At 38.9% G+C, this 27,751-nt stretch overlaps 1 protein-coding gene across 1 annotated transcript in view; it reads left to right on the top strand.

Annotated features, from left to right (window-relative positions):
• Nucleotides 1-27,751, top strand: part of ntm (neurotrimin) — an 893,017-nt gene that overhangs the window by 171,458 nt on the left and 693,808 nt on the right. The window lies entirely within an intron of this gene.

The raw sequence follows: 27,751 nt of genomic DNA, 5'->3' as shown, positions 1-27,751 counted from the left end.
CCGGTGTTTTCAAAGCACAGTTAACTCAGATATGGATATAATTTATGCACCACTATCTCCACTTTGTAAAACAAGCTAACGAGCTCTGTTGAGTGAAGAAAGCGAGTCAGTCCCTTGTAGAGCGCCCTGATCCATGTCCATGGTACGTAAGTGACAGAACGACAAACAAAGTTGCTATGGCAACACGTTGTCAACCGTTCTTTGTCCCACTCCAGCTGACACACATTTATTTCTCCAACATGACTTCATGTGCACTTGATTGAGAAAGGCTAACATGGGAGAGGGATATTAGCACAGAGGATAAAAGAACACTCTCCTCCTCTTCCTCCCCCCTCACTGTGTGTTCTCCTCAGAGCGGGGCATGCTGGGAGACTTTGAGATCAGCTGGGGAGTCAGGTGCAGAATACAGATCAGCAGCAGGAGAACTGAAGCTCAGACTCTGATTGACCTCTATTTAAAAACACATCCCCCTCTGTCATGATCTTATTTTCTGACTCAGAGCTTACAGACGTGTTTAGTGATGAGTGAGTTCATCAGAGTGTTTGTCTGCTGCTCACTTTGACACTAAATGAAACCTACATTTCAGAGAGTAGAGAGGCAGAAAAACTCAGTTCATCTGAAATGTTTCAAATCTGAACTTTGTCCAAAGTGATCCACAGTAAGAAGTAAATCAGAGCAGAGTTAAAGCTCTTATTGATCACTTCTGTGTTCATATTTCAGCCTGAATCACATTGAAATTCAAAGTGTACAGTTCGATTAGGAAAGCTCTAAACAAATGATCTTTCAAACAATTATTAAAACTATTTTACCTAATAGTCATTAAGATATTAAAATGAACTAAAATGATTTTCAGATGATACACAGTGTGTGTGTTTTTAAATACACACACTTTAATACGGTAAAATACGTCCACAGCTTCAGCAGTGTGATGCATGACAGCTGAATGATCTGACTCCATGATCTCTATAAGCGTTACATTATGGACTCATTTAAACCTCTTAAGCATTATGTCATAATGGAGCTGTCTCTAGTTGCTGTTTAAATGACATCATCAACGTGTGACTCACCACTTAGTCTCAGCTCTCCAACATCACAGGAGAAGGATTATATCAGTGTTTTGGAGGAAGAAATTCCAGAGGATGGAAACATCCTCTAAAAAATGCAAATACTAAATATTACAACAAGTGAAGAATTGTGAACAAGCAGAAGTCAGTGTGTGCAGAGAGGAGACACCCTGGACTGTTGATGGAGCTGCTCATTGACAAACAGAGATTGTTAGAGACAGGTAGAGGTGCTTTCTGCTGCTGATGTTTAATAATGTTTCAAATGTTTAATATGACACGCTCTGCCTCTGTCTCAAACTTCTGGTCATGTCATTAGTATCAGGAGCCTTTTTAAAGGACTTTTAAGAAAACAGTGAGACCCCCAGAAAACATCAGCAGCTCTCCCTTTATCACCAGTGAAGATACAATAATAGTAGAACAGTTGATTCACAGAACCTCGTTCAGACAGTTTGATTTCTACGTCTATCACAGTTTGTTGTATCTCGATTGACAAAGTGTCAAAAAGCTGATGTGCCACACACACACACAGACACACTTTGTCTGCAGTCAGCGTGCAGATCAGTCAGCTGCAGGTCAAACTTTGAGAAGTAGAGCAGAGAGGAGAAGCTGTGAAGGCTGGCAGTGTGTCTGCAGATTAGCCTGGCATGGGTTAGCACCGCACACTCAGAGGCTTTTCTCTCATGCCAAAGCTAGTATCACACACATGATGGGCGAGCGAGGGGAGCTGGAGAGAGATAGGGACAAGAGATGAGAATCTGCAGAGCAACATTAAAGACAACACCGACCAGGAGGTCACCTGTCAATCAATGCTGAGTCATGAATAAATATGTGACTGTGTGTTTTCTACATGATGGACCTGCCTGTAGCTTTAAGATTGATTACATCATTATTAACATGTGAAAGATGAAAAATGACCTTCTGAGGGTAATAATAATATAACAATAAGTGAATAGATCTCAACACAACATAACACACTTGAACACTGAAACAACACGAGAGAGTGTTCTACTTAATATCAGCATGGCTATGATTCAGTCATAGTAACAAGGCTGCAGACAAACTTCATATACTGCCATGTAGGAACCTTACCCATTAATATTACATTAGAATAGTGTCAAGACGTTTGCTTCAAGCAGACATACAATACATCACATACAATAGTAATGAGAACAGAGGAGGAGACACACTTTATGTTTTGTCTTTCAACAACAAGGATGGAAGGAAAAAGATGAACGGTGATTGTTGATTGGTTGGTACACGACCTCAAAGGTCAACAGGAAGAAGGTCCAATATTAACTAGCTAAAAGCCACCTACTGACGTGAAGTCAGACAAAGTTCTTACAACAAATAGATTCTCTCCTGGTGCTTGTATACTGGAACAAGGATAGTAGAACAATTAAACTAATAGAGCTCTAACTGTAGCTCGACTTCACTGAACGGCAAGGCAAGGCAAGTTTATTTATGTTGCACATTTCAACAACAAGGCAATTCAAAGTGCTTCACACAAGACATCAAAAGCATCATGGCAGAGGAAAGAAAAGAAACATTAAAATAGAACATTAAAAAAAAAAAATCACTGGAATTATTAAATCTGAACATATGTTCAAATAAAAATAATTCAAATGAAATAAATAAAGTAAAAATATAAAAATAGTTCAAAGTTTCAGTGCAGAGTTAAAATTTAAAATCTTATGAAAATTGTTTAATTAAAGGCAGCTGTAAACAGGTGTGTCATCAACCTCGATTTAAAAGAGCTGAGAGTTTCAGCAGACCTGCAGTTTTCTGGGAGTTTGTTCCAGATATAAGGAGCATAGAAACTGAACGCTGCTTCTCCATGTTTGGTTCTGACTCTGGGGACAGAGAGCAGACCTGTCCCAGACGACCTGAGCGGTCTGGATGGTTCGTAATTAATCAGGAGGTCACTAATGTATTTTGGCCCTAAACCTTTAAGCGCTTTATAAACCAGCAGCAGGATTTTAAAGTCTATTCTCTGACAGACTGGGAGCCAGTGTAAAGACCTCAGAACTGGACTGATGTGATCCATTTTATTGGTTTTGGTGAGGACTCTAGCAGCAGCGTCTGGATCAGCTGCAGTTGTCTGACTGATGTTTTAGGCAGACCTGTAAAGACACTGTTGCAGTAATCAAGACGACTGAAGATAAAAGCATGGACAAGTTTTTCCAGGTCCTGCTGGGACATAAGTCCTCTAATTCTTGATATGTTCTTCAGGTGATAGTAGGCTGACTTTGTAATTGTCTTAATGTGGCTTTTAAAATTGAGGTCTGAGTCCATCACTACGCCCAGATTTCTTGCCTGGTCTGTGGTTTTAAGTCTTACTGACTGAAGCTGATTGCTGACTCTTAGTCGCTCCTCCTTTGCTCCAAAAACAACAACCTCAGTTTTGTCTTCGTTTAGCTGGAGAAAATGTTTGTACATCCACTCATTGGTTTGTTCTATGCATTTACCCAGTGCTTTTATGGGACCATGGTTGCCTGGCGATATTGTAATATATATTTGTGTGTCGTCTGCGTAGTTATGATAACTTATTTTATTGTTTTTTTTATAATCTGAGCTAGTGGGAGCATGTAGACTTTAAACAGAAGAGGCCCCAGGATGGAACCTCGGGGAACTCCACAAGTAATTTTTGTTTGCTCAGACTTGAAGTTACCTATAGACACGAAGAAGTCCCTGTCCTTTAAGTAGGATTCAAACCAGTTTAGTACTGTGCCAGAAACTCCCACCAAGTTTTCCAGTCGGTCGAATAATATATTGTGGTCAACTGTGTCGAACGCAGCACTGAGATCAAGTAAAACTAAGACTGAGGTTCTGCCACTGTCTGTGTTTAAACGGATGTCATTAAACACTTTAACCAGAGCTGTCTCAGTGTTGTGATTTTGTCTAAAACCTGACTGGAAGACATCGAAACAGTCGCTCAATGTCAAGAAGTTATTTAACTGTTGAAAAACAGCTTTTTCAAATATTTTACTTAAAAAAGGAAGATTTGATATCGGCCTGTAATTGTTCATTATTGACTTGTCTAGATTGTTCTTTTTTAATAGTGGCTTGATGACTGCTGTTTTCAGGGCCTGTGGGAAGAGACAGGTTTACAATTTGTAACAGATCTGGAGCCATGACTTGGGAGACTTTTTTGAAAAAACCTGTTTGCAGAATATCAAGACAGCAGGACGAGGAATGTAATAGTTGTATAATGTCCTCCAGGTTTTTAAGATTGATTTGATTAAATTGTGTCATGGTGCTTAAGTTGGTTTTAAATGGACACAGCACATGTCCTGATCCTGATGATGAGTTACTGACAGTTTGTCTAATTTTCTGGATTTTTTCAGTAAATAAGGTGGAAAATGTATTACAGGCCCTGGTAGAATGAAATTCAGATGCTATTGACACAGGAGGGTTTGTTAGCCTGTCGACAGTAGCAAACAGGGAACGAGCATTATTGTTTCTGGTGATGATGTCAGAGAAGAAAGATTGCCTTGCATTCCTCAGTTGTGAATTATAAATCTGAAGTCTCTCTTTGTAGATGTCATAATGAATCTGGAGATTAGTTTTACGCCACCTGCCTTCAGCTTTTCGACAATCTCTTTTTCCGTTTCTTACCAGTGTCGAATTTCTCCATGGAGATTTTTTCTTACCAGAGACAACCTTCACCTTAGTGGGAGAAATGGAATCAATAACATTTGTGATTTTAGAATTGAAGTTATCTACCAACTCACTGACTGAGCCCCAGGACAGGGCAGCTGTGGAAGAGAAAACCTGGTTAAATATTTCACTGGTGTTTTCAGTGATACACCGTTTTGTGATCACTTTTGTTTGAATACTTTTGTACACTGACATAGTACTCTCAAATAAAACACAGGAGTGATCAGAGAGGGCAACATCTGACACAACAACCTTGGAGATGTCCAAGCCCTTGGAGATGATTAAGTCCAGAGTGTGCCCTCTGTTATGTGTGGGCTCTGTCACATGCTGAGTCAGCCCAAAGCTATCAAGAGTGTGAAACAGTTCTTTAGTCCCTCTGTCCTGGGGGTTATCAACATGGATGTTAAAATCACCAACAATAATAACACAACTGCTGTGATCTGTATTGACTTTGAGTCAATACAGATCACAGACAGCAGTTCAGTGAAATCATCGAAAAAGTTTGCACAGTATTTAGGTGGCCTGTAAATATTTAGGAACATGGCTCTGGGGGTGGACTGAAGGGCCACATATTCAAAAGAAGCAAAATTTCCAAAAGATAATTGCTTACATTGGAAGGAATCATTAAACAAAACTGCAACTCCTCCTCCTCTCTTATGCACTCTAGCCTCGCTTACAAAACTGAAGTTGGGAGGGGTTGACTCGATAAGAACAGCTGCACTGTTATTTTGATCTAACCAAGTTTCAGTTAAAAACATAAAATCAAGCTTGTGCTCAATAATAAAATCATTGATTAAAAATGATTTCCCTGCCAGTGATCTAATGTTTAGTAGAGCCAGCTTTAGGGTCCTAGAAGCTTCATCTGCTAACGTTTTTTGGGACGGGTTGTGGCTCAAAGGGAATGGCTGCTAAGTTTGACAAGTTTGCAAAATCACATAACTGCCTTTTGTTTCTTGGCAGAGTCCCCTTTATTCTTCTATTAGCTATCATCACAGAGATTTTCCTGGCGAGAGTCATGACTGCTGATATCCTTGCAGCCTGGACCCAAAACACATCAGTTTGACCTCTGAATGTTCTGCATTTCATCCTTATCAAGCTGAGGAGACAAAACATGACGCACCCATGGAGGGACAGGGGGGGGGTGAGAGCCGTGTCGGAATGGGCGATGGTGGGCGCCGTCGGGTGTTTATGGAAGAGAAAAAGGGAGAAGGGCAGGGGGTACTTTTTAATCCAGCATTGACCAGCTCCTTCATCTGGTCAGTGAACTCCAGGTGGGGGGAGGAGGGAGATAGGGTGATTAGGGAGGAAGATGATGATCTGATCGGGGTTCGAGGGGGCAAGGGCAGTGAGACTTCACAGGTGTTGGTGAGGGGGTCGAAGGTGGATGGAGACCCCTCCTCTTGGTTCCGATGTCTCTCCTCTTTAGGTCTCTCTCAGATACTGGCAGACGTGATTCTTGACGAAGGCTGTCATCCTGCTGTGTTTTGTCTTTCTTGAAAGCTGTTTTCTTTTGTCTCTTGTCCTTGGCAGAGAGAACTGATGGTTGAGGCAGGGACTAAAATAGGTTAGAGGTGAACAGTTTCACCCCTGACATGTTCAGGCAAAATCCATCTGCCTTAAAAAGATGTCTGCGTTCCCAGAAAATGTTAAAATTGTTAATAAAATTCAATGAATGGGCATTACATGCAGTTGTAAGCCAGTTATTCAACAACCTGCTGAATCTCTCCTCTGCTCTTCTGACTGGTGGTATGGGGCCGCTGATAAACACATCCACATCCAAGGGGCTGACCATCTTCAGCAGACCAGTGAAGTCCTGCTTCAAGACTTCTGATTGTTGTTTTGTGACATCATTTGACCCAATGTGCAGTATGACATTCTTCACAGGGGTGTTCAGCCACAATATGCAGGATCCTTTCTGCTAAATCAGAGACCATATCTCTGGGAAAACACAGTACTTCTGTGTTTTTACTGCACATCCTTTGTACATCTTTAAAAGCAAAGTCACCCACAATCAGAGTTTCGAGCCCAGGCTTTAGCTTTCCCTGTAGCCTTTTACTTTTTGATATGTTTTCAGTCCTTACCCTGGTGTCTGAGGATGGAGAACCAGATGAAGATCCAGGGCTCTGCAACAGAGGGGAATATCTGTTCTGTAGTTCCACATTCATTTGTGGGGGAGGTTTGTTCCTAACCTTCCCTTTCGCAGCTGTCCACGGTTGTGTCCCTCTTGATTCTTCTCCTTGGAGAAGGGAGGCATCTTGTTGCTGATTAGCTTTAGCTGTGTACAGCGTTTCAAAGTACTTCGGCACAGGCTTGTGCTCTTGTCAGGCCACAGTCACAGTGTAGCAATGCAGAGGTCAAAGAATGTTAAAAATATGGCTAAAGACCTCCTGTATCTATCAAAAAATGCAGTCCTGAGGATTTGGAAATGTCCAGGATCAGCTGTCGATTAAATTAGGTTTAGAAAAAAGAAGATATCAGCAAAAGAATGCAAGCAAAGCAGAGAGCAAAAAGAAAAGTGTCTGCACTGTAAGAAAGCAGGAAGCTAAATGTTGTTTTTTCAATATGTAAACATATTGAGTGTTAAAGTTCAGGTTCAGTTTAATTATTCTTTATCCTTCAAAATAATTCTGTCCCTGAACCCTCCACCATGGAGCTTTTCATGTTCACACCACGTTTCATTCAGCTTGATTCAGTCCCAGTTTGTCCTTGAAAATGACCTTCAAAGCACTAATAATAAGGGTTATAATTCACTGCTGATTGATAAGAACTGTTTTATATCTGTGAACATTGTATTGAATGATTCAAAGAAAACTTGATCATGATTAATAACTCAATCTGCACCAGTGTTTGAAATGTTCCAGAGGTTTCTCTACATAAAAGGTGATAAGAGCGTGTGGTCTGATCACACAGAGAAATTGAAATCACATCCATGTGGTGTGGATAAGAGCCCAGGTAATGTGTCATTATGAAGAACAGCCCTCCATGTATCTGCTACATTTATTGGAGTGGAGGAAGCAGGGAGGAAAAACATTTACCTTCTCCAGCCAACAGCATCTGTCTTCTTTAACTTCAAGTTTATTACACAGAATGAACCATCCATCATCACATCCCTACACTCTTCAAATACATCAATATGTGACTTTTCTGCAGCTTGGTCGCTGCCCAATGCTTCAAAATCTGTCTCTGTAGTTATTCCTCTAGCATCATCTCTGGATGCTCTCCACTACATCATTGATTTCTTTTTAGGGTTACGTCTGTGACCTTTATATTAATATAATATATATAATATTCATTATAATTCATGTATATATATTAATTTAACTTATCTTAACAAAATCAATGTTTTTTTTTTATGGAACAGCTATGAATCCATACACTTAACTTCACTCTGTTTTCCTGTTATAACAAGTGAATTTCGGCCATTTTCTTGAGATCTCAACATATTTATGATTTTGTCTCAAGATAACAACCCTCGTCTGCCTATGATAAAAAAAATTGAATGGCTCAAGACCTCGTGAAAACAACTGAAATTCACTCATTACAATGGAAAAACCAGCTTTGTTATCTTGAGATAATGAGATGAATAAGACGAGATGTCAAGAATTCTTTTTTTATTAACAAAAGAAAACAGAGTGAAGTAAAATAAAAGGATGTGTGTCCCTTTGGGCATCTGTAGTTTTGTTTGTTTCTGCTTTGCATCGTTGTTGCACTTAAGGAGTGTTATGTATTTAATTATTTTTTGATCCTGCAGTTTGCTTTTACAGGAGGTTACAGCTCCTCTTGTTGTTTTTGGATGTTTGAAAGTGTTGAGATTGAATCCTTTCTGAGTCGTCAGCTTGTTTCTAAAATGTAAATCTTACACAAACACATAAAAACAGGTCATCAGAATAAACAAACAGATGTAACATTTGATGTGCAGGAGGGCAGTGTAATAAAGTGATCAAAATAAAAAGTGTACCATGTAAATAACTAACCTGATCTCTTCCTGTCTCTCTTTCCTTTCTCCACATGCTCTCCTTCTCGCTGCAAACGTTCAGGTAAGAAAGTGTTTTTCTTCTTCTTTACATTTTGAATGGCTGTTTACAAAGCTGTTTATGGATGTATTACTGCCACCTACTGGACTGGAGACACACAGATGAAACGTATGAGAGCAACACAATAATGCTGACTACTGCTCTGATGACATATATCCATCTGGAGACACTTCAGCAGCTGCTACACACTGATTGGTTGATTTGGCTCTTTGAGTTTAGACAACCTGTGAGTCCTCTGAGAGCATCAGGATTGAACATCCTGTTCATAAGCTCTTGTTTCAGGATGACAATATGAAACTGTCTCATTATTGATGCTTTAATGATGAACATGTTGGCTCAACATGAAACTGTGTGTTAGCAGAAGGACAAAGAGTCTTGGTGTGAGATGAAGACAGAGAGGAGACTCTGATCACTAATTATCATTCTGTTTTATTAAGTCCAAGCTGCTGCACTCTTCTTTATCTCTTCACCTTTATCAATCAGCTGATTTCATCTGTTGACCTTCACTGAATCACATGTTTTATCTCCTCTGAGCTTTAAACACAAAGGAACAATAACTGAAAACACTTTAGGTGTTCTGTTTCAGAAAAGTCTGTGTGGAAACACTGGGATGATAGTCTGCAGTCTGCACAAATAATTTATGAGGAGATAATCATACTTGATTTTCACAAGGAGAAACTTAATGAGACATTATGACAAACTTGAGGATAGCAGTGGATTAAGATTCACATTTCAAATTTTTCTTATTTGAATTAAGAAATTCGAATTAGGATTCATTTTATTTTTCCTCAGAGCTCATTTCCTAATTTGTCAGTGCCTATCATGCTCCAAGACTCATCTAACTTGCTACCTGCCTCAGACGGGTGAGAAATGTGTTACTTTATTGATCTCCAACATGGACGTGGAAAATTGCCTTTAATACCACCCTATTTTCAAAGTTTTCAAAAGTATAGCCCCTTGGAGGCGGTTTCCCCAGATGGATGTGTTTTTCTTTATGCATTCTTCAGTCTGACCCAAACTTTATATAAATACAAGGGTCCTGGCCTGAACATATTAATATGGCAGTATTTGATTAAAGTGACAGCGCCCCTAGTGGCAACAGGAAACATAATGTAACTACTCGATGAGCTCTATCCGTCAACTCAACATTGAGCATTTTTCAGTGTGTTTATTTGACAGTTTAGGTTCAACTTAATCATAAAGGAAGCCTTCATGTTCTTCTCTGAATCTGGCTCATGGTGACTCTGAGATCCATCACAGATGTTCTGATCACAGTCATCAATTTAAGAGAACAACTTTAACAATATCAGTTTATTTTTGTACTTTGTAGTTCATGTTCCTGTTGAGTTCAGAGAATATTTGTTGAACAGATTATTTTATGTTTTATATATTTATGTTTATAGAAGTGAAGAATTATAAAACCAGGTGAAAATCTGGCCTGAGTCTGTGTGAGGAGGTCATCTCTGAAGGGGGAGAACTCAGGTGTTTGTGGTGGTTGGTTTGTCTGCTGAAATGTCAGACATTCCTCTCCTGAGGTCCTGCAGCGATATCTTAAATTAGAAACCCTGCTGTGTGACATACGATGAGAAACAAAGAGAGAGTTTGAATATGAAATAGTTCTCATCATGTGGAGGCTTTAACACACTTATCAAGTACAATGTCAAGTTTATGAGGAATACTGTTGCTGCTTTTTACAACAGAAATCACAGTTCACTTCATCATTTCTTCATGTATCTTTTTATTGATTCAGATTAGTGTTTCTCAATAGAAATATGTTAATATTTCAGGTTCAAACAGCTCAGGTATGGATGGAGGTGAGCAGAGTTCAGAAGACGTCTCTACACTTGGAGAAAATAAAGTTTGTTGTGTCAGGTGTTTCATAAAACCTGAACTCATCCAAACTCTTCACAGGCAGGAGAACATGAGAGAAGAATGAGGAAATGTTTAAGATGAAGTCTGAATCTGTACAGTAGAGTTCCAGGTGAGGTACAACACCTGACTGGGAACATTTTCAAACTTTATACCCAATGAAAGAGAAAAAACAGCTTCTGTATGACGGGCACATCTTACCATCAGAGAATTCAATCATCCTGTGAAACTCTGAGAAATAATCTTTTTGAAAGGGAGCCATACTCTGAATTTTTAACATCTTTTAATCCTAAAATACACCAAGGACAATCTGTGTCCAAATGGATTTCTATCATTTCTCTTCCATTACTGTGAGGGTCAGACTTTCGTGACATTTCAATAATTCACATCTCTCTCCATTAGTCGACGCCATGGCCCCTGTTTGTGTATTTCAGGCCGATGTGTGTGAGAAGCATGTCTCTAAATAACAGAGTGTTAACCAGAATTTCAATCAGTATGTAAAATCAAAATTATTAATCTACCATAGCTTCAAGATGACTTCTCTCAAACTATTGTCTTATAAACAACTTAATCATCGTCCTTCAATTTAATAAAGTCATAACTCATGTTTATAAACTAATATGTACCATAAAATCACATCAACTGTGACCTCTCTGTACCTTAGTTTACTTTTTGTACTGCTTAGCATCATTGCTAATATCATGATCTACAAACTTTATCATGACGAGAGCATAAACCTCAGTGTGTTCAGTAAAGAGGATTGTGCTGCCTGCAGGAATGAATGTGAATGATTCAAACACAAACACATTAGAATAACCACTAGGCTACTGGTGCCCCATAATTTACCTTTTATCTTGTCTAGGCTACTTAAACACTCAATTTTAATTTATGTATTTAGTCTGTGTGTAAAACCAATCTGACTATATTCTCTCTTTTTTATCCTCCCTGCATTGATAGCTGTTCTTATTTTAGCTTTACCTCCCATGTGACTACTACCTGCTGCTTGTTAGATAACTCGTCTATATTTCTACTACAGCCTCATGTTTTGAATTATCTGTGGTCAGCGGGGCACACAGACCTGCCAGCAGTCTCCTCTGTGTGATGATGTTTCTACTACTCCAGAAGTGTTCTCTCATCTCATACAGCCCTCCAGTTATACCAGCTCTACTCCTGCAGCTGTCAACAGAAATACACAGGATCTAATGGAACCTGATAGCAGTCTCATCCTGGACCACATACCTATCTATAGGTGACATATCTTTGATGAAATATCACATCATCATCAGATACAGTGTGCATGTGTGTGCTGCATGAAGCTAAAACCTTGAAGACAAAGAGAAATGAGAAAATGTGCAGTTCTTTGAATGACCTCTTGGGGCTGACTACGAAAGTGAGCAAATCCTCATAAACCTCCATGTTAAAACATTTAGAGCAGAATTTAATTATTTATGATGACAGACAATAAACAGTTTTGGCTCTAAAGCAAATTTTCAGATCCTTGAAAACTTTTATTATTATTATTTTATTATACTTACATTTCAATCATTTAAATTATATTAATGCTTAAAGTGGTGCATTCAATGGGCTGTAATCTTTTTGAGTGACAGGTCGGAGCCTACAGCTGCCTTCAAGGTGTCTCCAAAGTGAAGTTTCTGAACTTGACTTCTTGACTGTTTGAGTTGTTTTTTCCTTTCTGCAATGTTTTTCTATGAGACTATCAGACAAATAATCTGTCTTGCTGATTGGTTTATACCCACAGACTGTCTAGAAGGAACTTTGACATTTCAGCACTAACCAGCAGGTTTCAGTGTCTGCTTCATCCTGTCTGGTTTGTTTGTTTGTTCAGTGTTTATCACACATTGTCTGGTTTGTTTGTTTGTTCAGTGTTTATCACACATTGTCTGGTTTGTTTGTTTGTTCAGTGTTTATCACACATTGTCTGGTTTGTTTGTTTGTTCAGTGTTTATCACACATTGTCTGGTTTGTTTGTTTGTTTGTTTGTTTGTTTGTTTGTTCAGTGTTTATCACACATTGTCTGGTTTGTTTGTTTGTTTAGTGTTTATCACCCATTGTCTGGTTTGTTTGTTTGTTTGTTTGTTTTTTTGTTTGTTTGTTCAGTGTTTATCACACATTGTCTGGTTTGTTTGTTTGTTTAGTGTTTATCACCCATTGTCTGGTTTGTTTGTTTGTTTGTTTGTTTGTTCAGTGTTTATCACCCATTGTCTGGTTTGTTTGTTTGTTTGTTTGTTTGTTTGTTCAGTGTTTATCACCCATTGTCTGGTTTGTTTGTTTGTTTGTTTGTTCAGTGTTTATCACCCATTGTCTGGTTTGTTTGTTTGTTTGTTTGTTTGTTTAGTGTTTATCACCCATTGTCTGGTTTGTTTGTTTGTTTGTTTGTTTGTTTGTTTGTTCAGTGTTTATCACCCATTGTCTGGTTTGTTTGTTTGTTCAGTGTTTATCACACATTGTCTGGTTTGTTTGTTTGTTTAGTGTTTATCACCCATTGTCTGGTTTGTTTGTTTGTTTGTTTGTTTGTTTGTTCAGTGTTTATCACACATTGTCTGGTTTGTTTGTTTGTTCAGTGTTTATCACACATTGTCTGGTTTGTTTGTTTGTTCAGTGTTTATCACACATTGTCTGGTTTGTTTGTTTGTTTAGTGTTTATCACACATTGTCTGGTTTGTTTGTTTGTTCAGTGTTTATCACCCATTGTCTGGTTTGTTTGTTTGTTTAGTGTTTATCACCCATTGTCTGGTTTGTTTGTTTGTTCAGTGTTTATCACCCATTGTCTGGTTTGTTTGTTTGTTTAGTGTTTATCACACATTGTCTGGTTTGTTTGTTTGTTCAGTGTTTATCACCCATTGTCTGGTTTGTTTGTTTGTTTAGTGTTTATCACCCATTGTCTGGTTTGTTTGTTTGTTCAGTGTTTATCACCCATTGTCTGGTTTGTTTGTTTGTTTAGTGTTTATCACACATTGTCTGGTTTGTTTGTTTGTTCAGTGTTTATCACACATTGTCTGGTTTGTTTGTTTGTTTGTTTGTTTGTTCAGTGTTTATCACCCATTGTCTGGTTTGTTTGTTTGTTTGTTTGTTTGTTCAGTGTTTATCACCCATTGTCTGGTTTGTTTGTTTGTTTGTTTGTTTGTTTAGTGTTTATCACACATTGTCTGGTTTGTTTGTTTGTTCAGTGTTTATCATTGTCTGGTTTGTGGCTGCATGAGTTTTAGAGTCAGCGGTTTCAGTCGTCTGCAGTGATGACTTCAAATGTTAGGTTACTCTGTTTGTGTTGTTTACCTGCTGCTGACTTTCAAACTGGAGATGTGGGAGAGTCCCTGAAGTTATGCTAGCTGTCTTATCTTTTTAACAACTCTGTTTAGCTCCCACTATACTACTGTATCTGGTTGTGTGGTTATAACATAATGATTAACTTGGTCATTAGTCAGTTAATGAATTAGGGTAAAACCCTCTAGTCTGAATAAGGGTCATTCTGCCTCTGAAAACCCAACATGGTGTTTATTGGTCAAATTTGAGGATCCAAAAAAATCAGTTGATAAATAAACGGGTGACGTCACTGTGACTACATTTGTTGCTTTCACAGTCGACTGTCACCACAAGAAGCTTCCTGCAGCAGTACGCTTCACAAGTTTATAGTCAGTCTCAGCACTCATCTGTTCCCAGCATGCAACAGTGTCAACATGGTCACAGAGCGTTTTGTTCTTGCTGTTAGAGTCTCTAACCTTCTTTCTGTGAGGTCACTAACATCCACTTTATGAACCCCTCACTCGTGTCTCTCCATCTGTTCTTCCTGTTTTCTCTCCTTCATGTTTGTTCTGCTGCAGCACGGTGATGCAGTGTTTTCAGAAATGCAGTGAGGAGTGGGCTGCAGGAGGATGAAGGGAGGGGGCAGGTTTCTTGAAGCCTCTGCTCTGTGTCTGCTCTTGACAGATTGCTTGATGAGAAAGTGAAGCTTGTGTTGTTGTCAGGCTGGGATTCATCCTCCTGGCTGTGCTGATACACTTATCTAGGTTTAAAGTGTCGCTGGAGAGAAGGAAGGAGGGGGTTCCAACATGCTACAATGTGAACACACACTTCCTGTTTGTACTGAACACACAGCCAATGAAACAGCACGACTCAGTGATGGAGAGTCTGAAGGACAGATGAGGAAGAACATGTTGGATGTTCATGTTTTCTGTCTCTCTCACTCCACAGTTTGAAAGGAGCATCACTGGATAAATGGTAGACAACAAAAATGAAGAAAAAACAAAGAGAGCAGGAAGGCTCTCGTTCTGATGGATGATGTTTCACCTCAGAGGCTTTGTAGAACTACGGGTCCCCTTCAGGGTCAATTCTCTGCTCCATTTCACAGGATGAGTCTGAGTTCTCTCAGTATCATCACCTGAATCACAAAACACTAAAACCTTCCTCTCCTGTCTGCTGTTGACTAATGCAGCATGAGATCTGTGGACACATCACAAATTCAATGCAGTGACTTTATGGTTTCAGTCTCGAGCTGGAGATAAACCGAGCTTATTCAGTTTACCTGAAGCCTGAACTCTCAATGTCAAGACCAGAGAGAGATGACAAAGTCTGACTCTTTACTCACTGACATCCTTTCTGATCCGGAAATTAGATTTCTCTTTGTGTCGACTTATTTTTATGTTTTACAGTCTGTCTCTGATACTCACTTATTTCTCTATTCTGACTTAAAAACAACAACAAAAAAACAGCTTTTATCACATTAAGAAGGCTTTGATATCCTATCTGCAAACAATAGAAATTTAGAAATGATAACTTCATCATGATCAGAGAGAAAAGAGATGTCTAAGTTCACTCACAAACACACTCTTTGTCAATTTGATGTTGTTCATATTTAAAGAGTTATACTGATCCAACAGCTTTATTTATGAAATATGAAAATATATTACCATTAAATGTTGATGCAGAGAGAAGTAAATATGAAGATGTTTTTTAATAAGTAGATTTTGTAAATGGAGAGCGTTAACTTTGATCCGTGCATGGACAGCTGCTCCCTCACCAGAACAGCACTGGAGGGAGAAGAAAATGTTCTTTACATTCTTCCACCATGAAAGAAATGTTACATTACATTGATATGCTATAGCACTGACCTGAAGGGATTTGTCTTCTAGATGTGACATTCTCTTAATCCTCTGTTCAGATCCAGAGAGCAGAGAAAAAGATGTCTCTTATATTTGTATTCTTATATTCCTCCACAACTTGCAGTGACATAAAAAGAGTGTGTGAGAAGGTTTGAGGAACAGCGGCTGCAGAGTGAGTTACATCATGCTAACAAACAAGCCCTAACCACCTGAAACACAACTTCTCTGTTCACACTGTGTCAGCTCTCTTTGGTACAGATGGAGAGGTGTTTTTATAAAAACTGTAGAAATCAGAGCAGATGTTCAATCTTTAGATTTGTGAGTTTTTGTCTGAAGGTCAAACCTTGAAGCTGGGAATGAAATCTGCAGCAGTGCTTCTGTTTGACTCGCTCCACCTCCCTGAACCATCAGTGACAAACATGAAGGTCAATCCTCCCTCCAGTGACAAATGACTGAAGGACATCTTTATTGTTTCTCTTTAATTACATCTGACCCTGTGAGAACAGCAAATAAATACAAACAGGCTGTTCTATTTCAGCTCTTCTTTATCCAGGGAAGACTGAGTGTCTCTTTTTTCAATGAACCCTGCTTTACATTTCTCTTCACCTCCTAACTCTCTTTACTCTGAAGTCCATCAGTTAATAAACAGCTGTAACGTGGCTAACACATTACATAACATCTGTGCAGGTATCTTCACTCCTTCTGTTCAGAACATTAGGGAACTTAAAATGAGAATCACTTAGAAGATGTCAGTGTGAGGACAGGACGAGTAATAATCAAACTAAATCATGTGTCATTGTAACTACAGATGGAAAACAAGAAGTAACTGATGTGTGACCCTGAACTGAAAATATACTCTAAGACCTGTTGAATCACTGAATAGATCCTAAATAGACGGTGAAATGTAATCTTTTATTCATCTTTATTTCAGCTGATTTAATCAAATAAAAAACACTCTTGTTTCATGACCTCCTCTCTCCTGTGTTTCACTTTTTATCAGACGGAGGAGACAACATTATTTTTAGTTAAAGGTGAAAGTATGTTATTTCTGCTTGAGTAGATCTCCAGTCTTTCACATTGCAGGCCCAATAACAATCACATTAACATAAATATTCATTAATATGTAAATGAGTCCAGATGTTCAATAAGCAACAGATGTGAACTTTTGTACACAACAGCTCAGTGTGAGAAACGGCACAGAGAGGACGAGACAGAAAAGAAACGACAGCATGGATCATTTATCACTTTGCATTTAATCAGCACTTATTATTATTTTATAGGAGAATTAATGATGATCAGAACAAAATCCAATTCTCTATGAGCACCTGCTGAAAAGATCATCAACAAAAACAACTGGAACATCTGTAAGAGACTCAAAGGATGATAAACAAAGTAAACAGAAGAACTGCATGGAGGGTTAACATTAAACCTGTTTATTTTAATACAGGAAGGCATTAAGCTCAGTATAACAGCTCACTGTGATACAGATCCACAGCTCTGTGAGAAGTCCACTCTAACATTTAAAAAGTGAACCTGTTTAAAGTGATCAAACATAAAAACCTTCAGTAACACAGTCTTCATCCTTGTTGAATCAGAAAGCTTCAGCTTCTGTCTTTTGTGTTATCGTCACTTAACTTTCACTATTGGTTTCAAACTGAGTGAAGTTATGTGAGCAGCTGAGGGCGATCGTTTTCTAACATTATCCACTTTGATATTAATGAAGAACATGTCAGCAGGAGCACAGCTTACATAACTTCTAAATGTATGACACAATTGTATTATTGGTTTTTAACTTACTGACTTAAAAAACCTTCAAGTCTGATTCCTGGGACATGAAGTATTTAAAACAAACTTCAAGGAACATTTTCAAATTACACTAAAATACAGATGTATGCACTAGCAGACTCATTTCAATGTAATATTGTAAAGGGTTAATATCTATTGATCTCACTAGTTAAATAACTCAAGATCAGTGAAGGCTGAAGGTGACCATGAATCCTTTTGGTTAGATCGATCCAGTGGTAAATGAAGAGCTGATGACAGACTTTGAGGAATTTGTATAAATATGGAGAAGAAGACTGAAGATGTAAATTATTTGTGATGAAATATTTTGAATGAAGGCTAAGATGTTTCTCATATAATTGGTAAATGAAGTTGAATATTACAGCATCACTTTGAGGGTAAATGAGTGTCTTTATATGAGTCTGAGCTGTGGAAGGAATTTGTATTAGTGATTGTAGGTCTCTCAGTTGTTTTTTTCCTGAGCATTTTCCCCAGAATAAAATAAGAAAGTATAAAAATGTTCCTGTTCGGAGCCCTGATAACACAAAGTTTCTCCAAACACTGACCCTCTCCTCACTGAGCAGGACAGAGACACAGGCAGAGCAGCTCAGAGCTTCTGTCCACAGCCTGCTGAGCCTCCAACACATGAAACACTCCTCCTATGTTCTCCTCTTTCTCTTTCAAAGTCAAATTCATATGTATTGTGTGTGGCCTGCTGAGGTGCTGCAGGGCGTAACAAACACTGTGACTTCTCCTCATCTGCACAGAATGGAGCTCATTGGAGGATTTCTAATAACCTCTGTAATACCACTGTTCCTGCTACACTCTTTCTGTCTTCACTCCCTCCGCTCTTCATCTCAAGCACCAACAATTATTTGAGTGTTGTTGAGTAAACTGCTCTGTGAGCCTCCTGCTCCTTATTCATTTCTACCCTGAGCATCCAGAGAGAGCCTGGTCCTCTATGAAGACTTCTTAACACCTCAGTCTCAACCAATGAGCTTTAGTGGTATTTTATAAATGTTCTGTTAATTCAATCATTATTATATTTAATCATTTAAACATATTAGACTTTTCTTTGACTCAGTGGTGTGTTCAGTCGTCTCTTAATCATAAGGTTGGCAGTTCAATCCCTCTTCCTGCAGTCATGTTCAGGTGTCCTTGAAGAAGACGCTGAACCCCAAAATCACACCAGTTGTCTTGTAATGAGTATGAATGGATTAGTTAATACTGATGAGCACTTTACAAAGCAGCGTCTGACATCACAGTATGAATGAGTGATTGTGAAATGTAGTGTAAAAGTATCTATTCAACATAATGATAGATCAGTAACACTTAAAACAGCTTCAGTTCAGAAACATGTCCATGGTTTAGGTATTACAATGTGACTTATGTTAGTTAAATTATATATGTGGGCTACGTAGATAAGACTTTAAAAAAGCCTTTGTGTTCAAATATCTTAAAGTCTGAATGTGTGTGTGCGTTTGTGTTTGTCAAACTGCACGAATTAACAAATCTCAATCAGCTGTGAAAAGGTTTCTATGGTGATGGTAACATGATGTAAGAGTTAGTTCATCTTACTTTAGAAGTTTGCCTTGATTTTTTTTCAGACTGATTAGTCTACTGGTCTCCTTTTTTTTATCTATCGGCCCCCAACCAGAAATGTTCACGTTCACATTACTAATAGATCTAAATGAGCATTCATTTGACCACACTTCTGAAAACTGTTGTAGCTGTTTGTCAGGAGGCTTAAGGCCCGCCTCAGCTTGTTGGGTTGTGTTTAATGTTAAATGCTGGAGCAGCCATTTTGTTTCTTTTAAATAACAGGCAAAGATTTGAATGATGCCTGAGTCAGAGTCTTTATATCTAACGTCAGTTAAAAGGTAACAAGCCACAGACTCTCAACAGTACACAGATTCAGTCTGAGACTACAACAGTTCACTGATCTGATCTGAGATATTGTCATGAAGACAACAAACTCAAACAACTCAACATCCAAGACACTGATTCAACTAAGACCAGCAATGGAACAATCCCAGACCTGGGAGATATCATGGAGAAGGAGATAGGAGATGAGGTGGTTGAAGCTGAGGTGTTTAAATACCCCATGCAAGGAGCAAACCGCAGGACCAGCTGCCTAACCCACAATAGGCAGCGTCCTACTCAGCCAGAAGGTCAGACTTTCCACCGAAGGAGGGAGTAAGCCTACGGACAGCACCACTGACAGAACCAGGATGTACTCGATCGTGCTCTGCCTCAGAGACGGCCACCCAAATGGCAGGTAGTTGAAGATCTCGGAAATGAGCTGGAGGGAGTGAAGGTTCTTCTGAAACAAGAGAAAGATCTGAGCAAGGCAGAACAAGCTCTGATTTGAAACTAGGAAGGTCTTGTCAGTTTAGATGGGTGAAGCGAAACTTGCTTTGAGAAGAGATTCATAGTGGGTCGTTGTCAGGTTTTGTTTGGACTGAGCACTTAAGTTTCATTCTCTGAGCATCAACAGGAGAGGCAGTTGAAGTGTGTCACACCTTGCAAGATAAAAATCAACCAATTGTCAATTGTTGTCATACATACCTGGCAACCCTGGTTAGCATGGAAGATGGAAGCGCTCATGTTTACATTCAGCGGCTGGAAATATTCCCATTACTTTAGAGAGTCGAGAGGAAAGATGAGGAGAACATCGTTGTCAGATGTAAATTGTGTCCCAGTACTAGATCTCTTTCTACTGCTAAAAACATAACCTCAAACCTCCTTAAGCACTTACAACAACAGCACAACAACGTGAAGCTCTTGTAAATAAAACCCACCAACGAGCCCTCTGCAGCCCGGAGGATAGATGTAGCTCTACAATACCTACAAAACAACCAAGGTCTTATTATTATTACCTGTTTGATGTGGAGCGGCTGTTGGCCATCCTGAGGACTCTCCGAGTAAATGAGGTCAGTGCTCGCTCCTCACCTGGAAATGGATTCAAGTGCAGACATATATTACAGGTGACATGTTGTCTGTCTTGAAGCAGACTTTACCCCTCTTTTCATTATGTCCACTGAGTACAGTAACAGATGTAAACAATAATCTAAAGTAGGAAGGTAGAGATGTAACTACAGAGTCATGTTTTAAAGTTCTGGGTCACTGATGGAGCTGCTGCATTTGAGGAGCAGATGAGAGAGAGCGAGGCTGAACATAAAGAAAGTCATGAAATCACTTGTTTCTCACATAGAGCATGCTGTCACATTATTATTTGTATTTAGTTAGTTTTTTTCTTCTTCTGCTGCTAAGACCAACTAAACAGTCTCTGATTGTGGTGACATGTTTCCATCTGTGCACATTTTAATGAACAAGCTGTCCAGATTACTACAAAGCCCAAACAGCAAACATGGTGACCAGATACAACTGATGCTAACCACACTGACAAACACAGACACAACATGCTGCATTTCAAAATATTCAAACTAAATAAGAACTGCAGGAAACACACAGGAGAGAAAGAACTGCAGCAACTTTACAACCTGAGAACAAAGGGAGTGAAATAAAAGATGTAAAAAGATCAAACCATCATCAAACACGGATCATTCAGTCATCAAACTTTTTTAATAGTGGGTTTAACAAAATGTAATCAGAATATTCCTATAGGATCAGACATTTAATCTATGACATAACTCCAACATTACCTCTGGAGAACAAATAATAAAAGTGTCTTCATGTGGTCTCACTGTGGAAATAACATTTATTGGTGAGATGAGATGGCACATCAACAAAGATGTAATCAAACTTTACAGTCCCTCTGTGACAGTAATACATGTAGATTATTACCCATAGGACAAATACAAACACACTGTCAGACATGTTGGCTGTTTATTTGTTTCATTCTCTGACTTTCAGACTACACCAGTTTGGAGGTGTTGTCTCCACAGAAAGCAGTAAACACAGCAGCTTGTTTCACATGAACAATGTGCTGCTGAGCTCATCCATCATGTTGGAGAACATGATGGGACTGAGACTCCTAACTGTCTCCATGGTTACGGCTGTATGTTGTTCCCTGTGCTGTTTGTCTCTTCTCCCCTTCTGTTGTCTCCATCTCTGCCCAGGTGAAGATACTGATTGTTTAACGAGCTGCACCTGGCCTCAGAGCTTCAAAGCTGCAGCGCTAAGTTCAGGAGGGGCTTTTGGAGCTTTTGCTCCGTCATGAAGCTGAATATTAGGTTTGGGCAGAATTTCATAAGCAGACATGTGTGATGTTTTTCTTTTCTTCTGCTTTTTGTTTGCTTTGCTGGGAGCCTGAAATGAAAAAAGCTACCTGCTCAGATTATTATCCAGAGAGTCGTGACTGACTGACAGCTGAGAACAGGGAGTGAACATCCTCAGAGTCTCGGGGAAAATATATTTTCTCAGGCTTTAAAATGAAACACATGGAGCTGTGTGTGAAGGAGAAGATCTGCTGTGATTTCCATCCTGTATTTTCTGTCAGTCGTCTGTAAGTTTAGTTACACCGAGGTGAATTTGAGATGATTTGGAAGGTTTCAGGTGAGATTTCACAGCTTTACATTTAGAGGATAAAACACACTCTCTACATCACTTCTTCTGGATTCTTCAAACTGTTAAACACTATTTATTTGTAACTCTGTCACCAGCTGTCTTCTGCAGAGCTGCTGCTTCCTTTATACCTCCCTTCTTGAACGTATTTAGGGTGCATTCGAATTGTCCCTCCTATCTCCTTTCACTATCCACTTCACCTTAACCCCGGGGAAAACGTCATGAGGTTAAGGAAAGATGTTAGGAGAATTCATAAAGGACTTAGGGAAAGGCGATCTCGTTGCTCTTACAATCCGACCACATTTCCACTAGGCCACGTCATTAAATGCGACGGGCCGGCGGAGGTTAATGACGTAGGTCTGCCGTGTTGAAACTACAATGTTCAGAAAATGGACTACAGAAAACGCATCTAAAAAAACTTTCCCCTGTGCCTTCTTACCGATGAAATAATCCTAATTACGACGAGGTTGGGATTGAAATAAAAGAAATATAGACTACCAGGCTACAAGTAAGAAAAGTGAAACCATCAGCTTCCTGTCCACTCAGAAATCAACATCAAAATAAATATGATTGTATGAAATTAATTGTTACATTTATGTAAGATATAACCTACACATAATGTTTGAAGCATACAAATGTACAACTGCACAAAGCATTCTTAAGTGAATGAAATATGTTGAATAAAACATCATCTGATAAAAATGTCTCTTATCTTTTTATCCCTTACATGATCTGTGTCACTTTACGATCATCGTTCATGTCCGTGAACAGTCGGATGCGCAACTTGCTTTAAATGTTGCGGCCGCAAGGAATTGTGGGGCGGCATATCTCATCTCCTTTCGTAAAGGATGGTCCAGTGTATCCTATGCTAAAGGAGGTTATAAAGGAAGCACTGACCCACCTTTCCTTAGCTTTTAGAGAATTCGAACGACTCTTATCATGGCCGCCACTTAAATGCTTCCGGGGTTAAGCTAAAGTGGATAGTGAAAGGAGATAGGAGGGACAATTCGAACGCACCCTTAGTCTCACTTTGCTGTGTGAGCAGTCAGATGTACAGCCTCACACTCCATTTCCCAGCAGCCATCACTCTGCTCAGACTAAAAGTAAGAGCAGTCTGGGTGGGTTAAAGGTGAAACACTTGAGAGTTAGCCTTCTTCACCTCCAGACTTTTAATGCTCAGAGTCCACATGTGGATCAGAAGATTTTAGACACATAAACAAACTTCAAGTGAATCATAAATTCTCATCATAGCTCGACCTTTTTACAACCTGTCCTGATCTAATCAGACAGAATCATTAAAAACACCTGTGTGGATGGACAGAGGCTGAAGGTTTTTGTCATCGTTGTAGTTGTGTAATGAAAGTTTCTATTTATTGAGTTCTCTCAGATAGTCAGGATGAATCACAGCATCTGCACTATTGATCCCTGCACCCACCCACACATACACAAATAAACATACAAACACACACATACAGTCTGTCAATAACTAGCATCTGTTTTTGTGGGCAACAAAGTCCTGTATTATCAACTCAAGAACATCTCTTCTGACAGTCAGTAACATTAAAGAAATACTATTGGACTTGAAATATCTTTTGTTATTTTCAGTTTATATCTAAAGTTATCTCTAAGACACGATGGCTTCTCACTATACAAGTTAAAGACATTCTGAGTGTTTACAGTGTTTGTGTGTGAAGGATAAACAGAACATGTCTCCAGTTCTGTCTGCTGTGTCTCACCATGTGTTGTTGTAATAAGTCACATTGATGGGAGTTTAAAGTCATCTTGTGTGTTCAGGGTCAAAGTGAAACTCATTCAGAGCTCAACATCAGTCTCAGTTTAGTCGGGTTTACTGCTGCTGCCAAAAGCTTCTCTGTCCAAATCCCCTCTGAAAGATGGCTTTAAGAGATGACCAACAAGAGGAACACTCTCTCACTGAAAAGTCTGAAAAAATAAATAAAGAGCTCTGCAGACCTCCACAAATAGTCTCCTCCACTTCTTCTTCCTGCTCCTCCTCCTCCTCCTCTCTTTTATAAAAATCCATCCATCTGTCCATCTCTCCATGCAGCTTTAACCTCTCTCTCTCTCTCTCTCTCTCTCTCTCTCTCTCTCTCTCTCTCTCTCTCTCTCGGTTCTTCAGATTATGTTTGGTTCTGTCCGAGGATTTCTCTGCATGTACATTTCTCAAGAGGATTATCAGTTCCAGTCTCTGCAGCTCTCAGATTGTAGCCTGAACAGAGTTCAATGTTGGAGTACTTTTGGTTTAGTGTCCATGTTTGAAGATGCAAAATCTCACATCAGCTGTTGCTGAGTCAGCTTATGTTAGCAAGTGCAATGCATATAAATAATATCTAAATGACTTTAAACTGCTCTCAGCAAAGGTTTTTATAAAAACAGTTTTTGCTGAAGACTCAAACTAAAAATCAAACCAAATACACTGTCAGAAAACGTTTTGTTCCATAGACGATCATCACAAGATCAAAACCTGTTGAATCCCCAAAGTATGCCATGAATATTTCAAATGTTTTAATAGCACACATCCTCCCTTGATTTAGAATAAATTATGTTCAGACTAATGACTTTGGACTGATTTGACTTTTTTTCAGCCTCTCAGACATCAACAGTCTTTTGAAGCACTTCTTCTGTGTGTGTGTTCAAAGAGGCCAGTTTTAGAGGCTTCAGTCAGAAGACTCTCAGTACTCACAATTACAGAAACTCATTCAAGTGTTGTGAAGAACAGCTGAAGTCCAAGTGGTCCAAAGTGTGGCGCAGAGTGTTTGTGTGGTCTCCTCCTATAGAGCCCTCTGTGATCAACAATCAGCATCTGTCTCATCATCTCCTCTGGGCTCCACTGGCCTCCACATTCACACTAATGTTCTTCTTAAAGGGATCTCTCTTAAAGGCTTCAGTCTCTGCACCATGATTTTCACATGTAACCCAACATGCTAGCTGCCGTGTGTGTGTGATAGAAATTACATTTAGGGAAACATTCAGAGACAGAGCTCATGCTGTGAAGACTTCTTTAGAAATAGTCAGGAAACTGGGTCAGAGGGAAAGTACAATCATTGATTCTGTTAAAGGGAAAATTATTACAGGGGACTGGCTGGAAATAAAATTGAAAATCCTTTTTCTATTTTCATTTAAATCCAGAACAGCAGACATTCAAAAGAATTGATGAAGTTTAACAAGTCAGGAAACAAGTTCATGACATTGCATGACTCAGGTTTTACGTTTATGTTCTCCCTCCTCTGTCCTCAAAGTGAAGTTTGTGCTAAAGTTAAAACATGTATCTCTCCTCCATCATGAAAATGGGGGAGTAGGAGGAGGTAAGGTGTACAGTCTAACCCTGCAGAGTGAGCTCTGGTCCAAATAGGCTTCTCTCCATGGCTCTGTCTTCTCTGTCCTCTTTCTAACATCTCTCTACAGACTCTTCTCTCTCTTTTCTCTTTCACATGTGGGTATGATGGACGGTGAGAGTTCTCATGAAGGGGGGGGGGGGGGGTTCTGGGACACTGAGTGGGTTTCCTCCCTGAGGTGATGTTGGTCTAATTTGTTGAAACACCGGTAAAGGGAGGTTCTCTCTTGATAACCCCGATGATGTCCAGGCTCTTTCTTCTCATCTACACAGTTCAGTTTAGTATAATGCTGTAAAAAGAAAATAATGAACACTGACAGAAGCTGCAGGTCATATGTTTTCCTCTGAACTCCCTCACACATTGACCTGATGTCAGTCGTGGACATAAGTTCATGAACTGTCTTAGAAAAGCTGATCGTTGAGTCTTTCAGGGCCTTTATTCTCTTTAAGTTCAACTGGATTACATTTTACAGTTCAAATACTTACTGACCTTTTCACCCCTCAAATCTTTTTTTAGATCACTTGACGTAATCAATTTCTGAAGACTATAATATAAAACATAATAAAGTATCTTCTCCTTTTATCATGACATGTTGAGTATTCTCTTACTCTCATGATGTTTTAAATGATTTTAGTTTCTGATTATTGAGGCAAGGACATGTCAATGTCAAACTATTAAAAAAACATCTACTGTCAATAGGCCTTAAGAACTTTTATCTACACAACCATAACAACTAATATTCAGTTTTGTCATTTAAATTAAATTCAGGAAGCCGTGACATCAGCAGTGTGAGAGATTGTGGGTCATGATTGAGCTTCATTTTCACTCAAAACAAGTCAGAGACATCAAGAAGAGACTCTTTATAACAGAAATCATCAGTTTGAAAATATGATGAATATTAAATATTATACTCCATGTTTATGTTGCTTTGTAAACATCATACAACATGATATCCATGAAGTGTCAGAGCTGACTGAGATGTTAATAAGGACAATGAATGAAAAGAATGAAAAGGATGCTGATTGTATATTCATGTGCACGTCTCTGTGACGCTGCACACCAGACTATCTTAACTCTTCAACATGAAATGATACACACGTTCATATTAAACACATGAACAAAGAGCAGCAGCACACAGCTCCAAAGTGTGAAACTCTCTGTGTTGTTCTTTGTAAACCTTTGGTTTGAAGGCCACTGTGGGCTCCTCTGTGCAGCTGAACAAAGAGACATCACCTTCACACCAGCAGCACAGAATAATACTACTTTGTATGAGCTGCTTTTGTCTTTCTCTTCTCCAGCAGAGACACAGAGTGAACATGGAGTCACCTACCATTAATAGAGGACAAAGGGAGTCACTTCACTTCATGTTGCTTCACAATAACTCTAATTAAATGTTTGATATCAACTAGAATGAAAATCTGTTGACATGTTTCTATGATCTCGATTGATCTAACAGACTATCACCCAGCCAATCAGAAGCCAGTTAGTCAACAGTGTTTTCTTACATGTGAAATTTAGTTTGAGCTGCTGGTGAAGAAAGTGGAAGTCAGATAGAAAGACAAACAGATGAAACCAAGCCGCAGAAAAGCAACAGAAAACATCAACTCCCACTTTTCTCTAAAGATAAGGATATCAGTCCTCTGACCTGACATCCTGTGTCTGAAGAAGAATTAAGACACTGATTCTTGGGTTTGATTGTGGTGGGTTCTTCAAACCTTCCTCATTATCAGGATGCTCTTGACCTGGATTAATTCATACATTTTAGGATTCCATGCCGGTCAATATTTGGTAACAAAAGAGTGAGCAGTGAGGCTCAAGTGTTTTTTTCCTCCTAGTAAGAGTAAGGATTAAAAGTTATTACAATGTAAAATTACAAGTTAGTACAACTTACAGTTGAGTTGAGAATTCAGAGAATTCAGAGTTGAGCAACCTCAAAAGCGAAACTTAAAATATTTAGTTTAATTGCCAAACTTAAAATGTTATCGAAGTTTGTTGCCTTGAAATTTTTAGTTCACCCAACTTTTCTTTTTTTGCAGTGTAGGGTGTCTCTGTAAATCTCCTGTTGTCCTGTTGTTGTCTCTTTATTGACTCTGTCATACCTCTTGTGTTGGAGGAGGTCAGCTGTGAACTTTGGTTCAGACTAACAAGCTCAGAAAGTCACAGCAGCAGGAAGACTCTTAATTTAACATTTCTTCTGCTAACTCTCCTGTAAATTGTACTAACTTATAATTTTACATTGTAATAACTCTGAATTCTTACACAGAATCCACTTAAATTTGGTTAAGTTAGTATAGCAGAATAATTTAAGAGGAATTTAAAATTGCACACTGCAATAGTTTATAATGTAA

The sequence above is a fragment of the Labrus mixtus genome, chromosome 14 (genome assembly GCF_963584025.1).
Source record: "Labrus mixtus chromosome 14, fLabMix1.1, whole genome shotgun sequence".
In the NCBI taxonomy this organism is placed as follows: Eukaryota; Metazoa; Chordata; class Actinopteri; order Labriformes; family Labridae; genus Labrus; species Labrus mixtus.
The sequence above is the reverse complement of the archived record's forward strand: the minus strand, read 5'-3'. Positions and strand labels throughout refer to the sequence as shown.